Genomic DNA, 8862 nt, shown 5'->3' on the forward strand with positions numbered 1-8862 from the left:
AGGCAATCTCCAACATTGCTTGGTTAAGCTCCTTCTTTTTATTCAAATCATCTATAGTAAGAGGTCCTGCTAGAGTTACATGTTTTGTTCCAATTGAAGTTTGTGCATAGTCACCTATTGATCCAAGGTGCAATTTCATCAGACTCTGCGATGTAGCAAAGTTGTATTTGTTGAGGTTGGGAACTTCTCTCTTGGACATCTTGATCTTTCTACTTCTAGTACCTTGAAACAAAATCAGAATATGGCTTTGATGCCAATTATTAGAATTGCTTTAGAATAATTGAGTTGGGGGGGGGGGGGGGAGGGGTGGGGGGAGGTTGAATTAGTTATTCAAGGTCCAAATGTCTTATTCAAACTTTTCACTAAGTGTAGTGAACCCATTCAACCATTCAAGCTTAAACTTATCTAATCAGCAAGTTACCATAAATCAACATGCAAGCATAATACATAAGAAATCAACACATGACATAGTGATTTACATAGAAATCTAATTTAGAAAAATCCACTAGTAACATGCTACCGAATTCTCACTCTTCTAAAGTGATGCCATGTGAAAGGCCTGCCTTGTTAAAGGCTTACAACACACTATTAAATGTGACCTTGTTAGAGGATTTAACCACCTTGTTAGAAGTGAGTCTGGTTAAAGGACTTTAGAACATTCACTTGGAATGCCACCCTGTTAAAAGATTTACAAATGGTTGCTAGGCCAACCTAAGTCCATAGGATTTTTAGATCTAATACAATTGCTAGAGAGTATTAGAAAATCTTTACCTAACTACAACATACAACTTATCTTGTAGATCTTAGATCACTTCTCAACTCATACCCTTGCCTAGCCTTCAATCTCTGCAACTCTTGATAGCCTATCCTCCTTTCAAGCTTTGTCTCCTTGAGTTTCCACACTCAATGTACCAATACAATAATCTCTTCATGACCACTCATAGAAGCAAAGCCTCTATGCTCTTCCTTCTCCTAGATGTCTCCTCCTTGACACACTTCTAACCACTTTGCAAATTTGGTTCTTCAGCAACAATAGTATTAGTAGCTCTCTGCTTCTTGGTCTATGAATTCTTAAATAGAAGCCTTGGAGTACCTTTTCTCACTTGATTCTTCCATTTTTCAATTTCAATTCACATGGATTAGGTAGGATTCATTGCATCTAACCCATATTTTGTTTTCTCTAAAAACTTCATGAATAATCCTTTAGAATTCGCCCAAAAATGGCTTACATAGGATTCTGTGCCTCCAACTCACCATCCTTATCTTCCAACTCATTCAAAAAAATAAATGTAACCACTATGTTGGCTTAGATTTGGTGAATCTTCATCATTTGAAATAATGCAACAGCTTGACACTATTGAAATACTGGTGCTCGACACATACTATGTTACTCAGCATTGATTATGTTTTTCCTGATGCTTGGCACCTGAAGATCACTTGGCACCAACTGAATTTTTTTTTATGCTCGATACCTGATCTTCATTTAGCTCATGAAGATCACTCGACACACACTAGAAATTTTTGTTACTTGGCTTCTACTGAGAATTTTCTTGGCTTCAACTAACTTGCTTGGCACTCAGTAAAGATCTTAGTTTAAGCTTTGCAATCAACCTTGTTACAACTTCTTCCTTCAATGTTTCTAAGTGTGACCATCCTCTATATCTTTGAGTATGTCATCAATACATTACTTAACCATTGTCTTAATTGATCCTTGTACTTCATTACAACATCATAACTCAACCTTTCCCTTAGGTGCTCTTGTTACATCTTGTTGATCAAATCCTCTTCATAAATCAACTAAGTGATAGTACTTAGATCATATAAGCAAATATTATCCCTAAAAATAGCATGATTGACATCAATGACAAAACAATGATTGAAAACATTCTCTTACAACAATCTCCCTCTTTGATCTTCAATAACAATGAGCTTTTTCAATCAGATTTCCAATAGATTGTAGACTGCAACAATGTTGCTTAGGCTATGTATGTATAAATAAAACAAATATTAGTGATAAAATATTATGCATCATAAGAAAACATTAAAATAGTGCAAGGGAAAATTGCAAATTCAATTATTTTTATGAAATATACAATGTATTGATACTTGTAAATACCTCCTTTGTTTTCAATGTTTGCATGTACCACCTGTACCAATACCGATACCTCCTTTTATGTTCTACTCCTAATCTTCAAATTGACAAGTTTTAACAAGCAATATTATGGAAAATGAAGGAAATCATAAGAATCTGTCATTTACAACATGACATTGAATTTTTAATGAAGAAAGCAAAAAACTAAAACTTGCTACATTAGAAAGGAAGAAGTCTATGCAGAATAAATTCATTAGTATATTTTGGAAAACATACATATATTTTGAGTCTATAAAACTCTAAAATTTTGTGTGAAGTATAAAAGAAGAATCATGGTAATTGTTACATTATAATTCTTCTTTCATACCAAGCAACAACTTCAATAAATTTTCAAAGCTATTTATTTGTGTTTATCTCAAATTGTATGAAAGTTTTGAGAGTAAAAAATGGGATCTTTAGAATGGAGTATGATCTGTATCATTTAGTAGGCAACATTATTTTTCTAGTACCGATATGTGTTTAACAACTATTGAAGAACAACTTATAGGGGAAAAATATGAAGGAAATTTTTAATGAGACAAGAATACATAAGACAACTACTTTCTTAATGCAAATCCATGACAAAAGGAGTAACTTGGAAAAATTATAGCAAACAAATTAATGTGTTCTTCTTTTGGTCCCTTTAGATCAGTGGTCTTGTGGACATCATTAAGACTCCTTCATGCATTCAATAAAAGACCATGATATGATGAGTTAGGTAACGGGATCCCATTTCTCTTTGATAAAAACCAAATTCTCACATATGAACAACTTCACCAGTTATCCATCTACTAATGAGAAGATTTGTCTTAATGTTGGTTACCTTTACCATTATATTATTGTCCCATGGAACTTTGGTTTTAAGACTGGGGTTAGACCCTACAACCTTACACTCAAGAACTAAAGTTTAGAAACTATCTTCAAAGGATCATCTATCAACTAGTGTCACCATTTTGTAAGAGTTTTCTATCATTTTTGTGGAGCTGATGTAATTGCAAGGCTACAAACAAAGATATCTAGTCTAGCAATGTAGTAGAGGGTTTTGTGTAAGAGAAAGTAAAAACCAAGATGATGTAATTTGGAATTTTGTAGATTTATGTTGTTTAACAAGAGGTAGTACTCATAAAATTTAATTAAAAGGTTTGCACATCCTTTTGTCCTTATCATTTAATAATCCTAGCTAAAAAAAGTGAGTTATGTAGAACTGATTCATAAAATAAGGTTAGTATCCTACTTCCTACTATATGAAAAAATTTAAAGTGGTCCAACCAATAGAGAACTTGGTATTGTAGAAGTGAAAATTGCAAAAAGTAGTCTTAAAAAGACTTGAAATGTACCTCTCTTGAATAAAAGAGAATTAAAGAAATAACCTAACAGTGAAATAGACTAAACATGGCATGAAAATGGACCATGACACAATAATTAGTACAGAGAAGCCCAATTTATTATAGAAGAGTGGGATTAAGTTCCCAAAGTCAATATCTTTAAAAGACAAGTTTTCAAGGCCTACTACCCACCTCGAATTGACATCCAAACACTTAAAGAAGCAAAAGAAAACCACAATCCTTCTAACTAGGCTAACCTTCTTCATTAACATGTTATAATCCTATGTTAAGGAGTCAACTATAAAAAAGATGATCCATATTGATTTATCACACAAGTCTCAGGGTCTCTTCTAGTCAATGAAAGATTAATATACAATTTCAGATAAAAGTTGCAAAAAATGCTCCTTAGTGTGTTAAAATTTATCTATCTTGAACAAAATAGAATTAAGTAATACGTGTCAATATCAAAGTAGCAAACAATCTAAGAAAAAATTATGAGTAATCAACACTTACTAGGTTCAACAATCTAATCTGGATTGATCATCATTTTTTTTGTTTGAATTGATCTAATATTAATTGATCATATTTCCTTGTTACCTCTAGGAACAACCAAAACATCTCTAAAAAAAATTTTGCTCCATGGATGCATCTATCATGAAACCCAAAAAAGTTTCTACTTGAGCTATATATTTATTTTAATTTTCTTCTTAGTTAAGATGGGAGAAAGCTTAGGACTCAAATGCTAACCTTCACTTCTAAAGCTTTCTTGATGTAGCATTCTCTTTATATCACTAAATTCTAAGTTAACATGCTAACATAGAGGTTGTCCATTTCACATCATCAAATATGGATTTTCTGTATTGATTTAGACAATGGTAACCTAAAGAATCCAGTTGGTTCCTCCTTAATTTTACAAATGCTAAAAACAAAATAATCTCACTTTTGTGAAGAGATTTGTCCCAAAAGAAGTGGAAGAAGAACAAAGTGATTCAAACCACAAAAAAAATTCAAATGGGTCTAGTCAAAAGCTTGAAAAACATAATTATATTCTACATTCTATGAATAAAACCTAGAGAAAGAATAAACCCACTAACAAACTTTACCCTTGATAGAAATTTATGAATTTTTCCTATGATTGCAGCCAAAAAAAAATCTGAAATATTCACACAATAATAACAAACATAGACAAAATTGGGTTGCAAATGAAAATCTAAGACTAGAGAAGGAAGTTTAACTCTACTAGGTACTTCGTTGACAGACAATTTCAGTGTACAAGTCTTTGTTTAATCGGTAATGGTGAGGCTTATGGCAAGAAATAAGATGTATGAATATATCAAGGACAAAGCCTCATTTAATAACATTAATTTATATTATTATTATTATGTATACTATTAAGTGTGACAACAGTAACCATAATAGATAATTCCCTAATTTTTTTAACATAAATTATTTATTTCATTGCTCTTTTCTTCAAAGGCCAATAAGATGTTTTAAAAAAAAAAAATTTCTAATTTTTAAAATACATTCATTTCAATAGAAGACTTGAAAAGAATAGGATATCTTCAAATTTTTGGAAGATATTATGCTTTCAACTAATACCATGGAATCTTCTCCTGCTCATCTTGATCGTCTCATATCTCTCATAATTGTCACAATTTTCTCATCCATGGCAACTTCAGTTTACTAGGTTGTTAGTGAGGGTTGGGTGGGTTCTGCAAAAGATGATGAACTTGTTAGACCTCTTCCACCATCTCTTTGTTATAGCTCTTAGCCTATTGGTTTTCATTTTTTATCATTTAAATAACATAGATCTTTTTTGTTAAACTCTTTTATTGTTGTTTAAATACTCAATAGAGACCAAGGGAAAATCACAATAAACCAAAAAAAGGGAATGAAGTTGAAATTGGAATTTTCCTTGATAATCATTCATGGCTTTGAGAAGTATCTCACAGTAGGAAAGTTATTCCTCCAAATAATGATGCAAAAACCATAGTTGTAGTTGCAAATGAAATTTTTGTTGATTGGAATCTTAGAAGAACTCTCACTTTGATCAATTTTAAAATAAATTTCACTCTTAAAAAGATGGAGGTATATGAAAACTCCACCCAAAGAACTTAAGCATTTTTAGAACCATCATCTTATCCCAAAATTTACTTTTTAATGGCAGGACATTCTTTATAAGAAAAGTTCAACCCTAAAATATATTGGAGTGGAGGAATTATAGACATGGAAAAATGAAATACCTTTGATTCAATGCTAGATTCATGCATACAGTTTGAGTGGCTCCAAAAGCTTCACACATTTTTGTTTCTTCTATCCAACGTTCCCTCTGCTTTGTTATTAAAGTATTTTATATGGCTGTTTCACCTGTAATGTAAAATATAGAACATGTTGGTTCATATAAAGTCTGAAAATTATAGATGAGAAACAAAAGCTCTGGAACTTGATGGTTTTGAAATATGAAATTTTAACTTTCTAAAATATAATATTAGAGAAGGGAAAAATGGAAGAGAACATTGTTCAAATCAAGATCTGTTGAGTTTTATCAAGAAAAATCCATTTTTTTTTATCATAATTGAGACTGTAACATTAAAAAATAGTCATAGGTTTTTGTTTTTTTAAAAGAACAATATAAAACCTAACAAACTATGCAGAAACCCTATGAAATAGGAATACAACAAAGAGTTTTAAAGGCTCAAAAAAATGAAGTGGAAGAAGAGCAAAGCGATTCAAAACTATAGAAAATTCAAATGGTTGTAGTTGAAAGCTTGAAAAACATAATTATATTCTACATTCGTGGAATAAAACCCAAAGAAAGAATAAACCTACTAACAAACTTTAGCCATGATAGAAATTCATAAATTTTTCCTATGATTGCAGCCAAAAAAAAATCCAAAATCTTCACACAACAATAACAAACATAGACAAAATTGGGCTACAAAGGAAAATTTGAGATTGGGGAAGGAAGTTTAACTCTGCTAGGTACTTCCTTGACAGACAATTTTGGTGCACAAGTCTCTGTTTAATTTCTAATAGTGAGGTTTATGGCAAGGAATAAGCTGTATGAATATATCAAGGACAAAGCCTCATTTAATAACAATAATTTACATTATTATTAATGATACTATTAAATGTGACAGTAGTAATCGTAATGGAAAATTCCCTAATTTTTTTTAACAAAAAATATTTATTTCATTGACTTTTTCTTTAGAGGCTAATAGGATCTAAAAAACAATCTAATATTTAAAATACACTCATATCAATAGAAGACTTGAAAACATTAGGATATCTTCAAATTTTTGGAAAATATTATGCACCCAAATAATACCATGGAATCTAAATATTCCTTTAGTTACTTACCAAAGGCAAGAACTAATAAAGAGAAATCAAATGGAAGACTGGAAAAGTGATTAGATTATTGTGTTGTATTTTGGTTTTATTTAATATAAATGATACTATAAAAAAATTGCCAAGTTTAGATCTGTCTGCCAAGAAAAATATAAAGTTTATTCAATAATCGAGACAATGAAATTCCTATTCACTTTGTAATTTAAATTCATCTCATGTTACAATTTGTTGCTCCACCAGATGACAAAGTGAAAATTGTTAACGACCATTTCCCATTGGTAGTAAAATGAATTTTGAATTACATATTTAAAAATATATGTAGATATTTATGGTTCATTTGTTCTGATTCTAAAAAATGTATTTAATATTTTTAGTGTTGTTATTTAAATTATATGTTCACTTTAGTTTTATAATTATATAATTTTTCTTGATGGATAGTTTATTTTTATTAATTTAAATATAATGTTACATATTGATTTTTAAGATTCAATTTTTTTTTTAATCAATAATAGGTCTATGATTTTTTTATTTTGAATTTTTAAAAAAAAAAATATGAATTCTTTATTCACTCAAATCTAGAAAAGACCATGACCGTTCAACAACCAAGACTTAGATAATATCCTTTCATAAAATGATGTTATGCACAAAAACAACCTTCTCTCTTTCCAAAATAGAGATAAAAGCTATTCATGAAACAAAACTAAGTATGGCGAGCAAAATAGTTATCAATAGTGCTAAATTTTTTGAGATAGTAATTTCTAAAAAGATCAATACATTCCATATTGTAAATAAAATTTCAATTGAAACCTAAATATAATAATTGGATTTTAAACTGCATTTCTAGAAACGTTTAGTCAAGAAATAGCTAATCAAAGGAATGATACCTAGAAATTAACATATTTGAATGCAACTTTATTAGTCTTTCAATATCTCATACAAAATCTTACTCAAGTTAAATGACTTTATTTGCCCTAAATGTTTTGAATTATCCTTTATTAAAGTTTTGTTGAATAAATAATTAAAATTTAAGATCATACTTAGAGCCATTGAATATCCCTAAGAAATATTTCTAGTGATACCTTTATTAAGCCCTATATTACCTAGTTCATCCACTCTTTTATTGCCCTTCCTATTAGTGTGATATATAGTAAATTTATCAAAGGATTTGCATAAGAAAACGACTTTGGATAGTAATGAATTTAGTCTCCAATTTGTAGTTGATTATTTGTCTCTATACCTATAGGCTTCACAATTGTTGCAATTTTCTCCCTCCTCACATTATTCATGTAACATCCAATACCAACATTAATAGGATTACCTCTTGACACTCCATTCAAATTTAACTCAAACCATCCATACAAAGGAGGTTTTAGATAACATCATTTCTCATATGCTAGGAGGTTTTTGCTCTTGAACCAATAAAGGGAGGTAGCTTGAGACTGAACCATTTCCTTTGTCACTTCTCTTCCCTATAAGTCTTAAGCTTATCATTACTAGAATAATTTTGGATGCGATTAAAGGAAACTTTTGTGATTGGAGATTCAATTTTATTTAAAAGTTCACTAACCTCAAGTCTCTTATCTTGGAAGATTATTTTCTTATTTTCCTTCCATTATTTCAATATAATATTTGAGGGAGTAATTATCCATAATCCTAAATAAATATGACAACTTAACAAAATTTCTAAAATTGAGTTGGGGAAGGTAAAGGACCATCCTGATTGAGAGCTAATCCATTTCCAGAAGTCATCTACATATGGGCATTGTAAAAATATATAATCTATACATTCATCATCATTTTCATAAAGAGGGCATCTACTTCGTCCTTGATAGCCCATCCTCCAAAATTTTTGCATTGTTAAAGATTTCTTATTGAGGACTAGCCAAGTGAAAATACAAACAAAGTTTATCCTAATTCACTAAATATTTTTAGAGAGAGGTGAGATTTAAAAGAAAATATTGTGTCTTAACTAAATATTTCCCAGAACTATTGCCATCCCAAACTAATTTATCACTTACATTATTTAGTGAAATATATCTAGATTTTGGGGATTGCTCA

This window comes from Cupressus sempervirens, chromosome 10 (assembly GCF_028749045.1).
Source record: "Cupressus sempervirens isolate cs-2001-9-10 chromosome 10, ASM2874904v1, whole genome shotgun sequence".
Taxonomy (NCBI): Eukaryota; Viridiplantae; Streptophyta; class Pinopsida; order Cupressales; family Cupressaceae; genus Cupressus; species Cupressus sempervirens.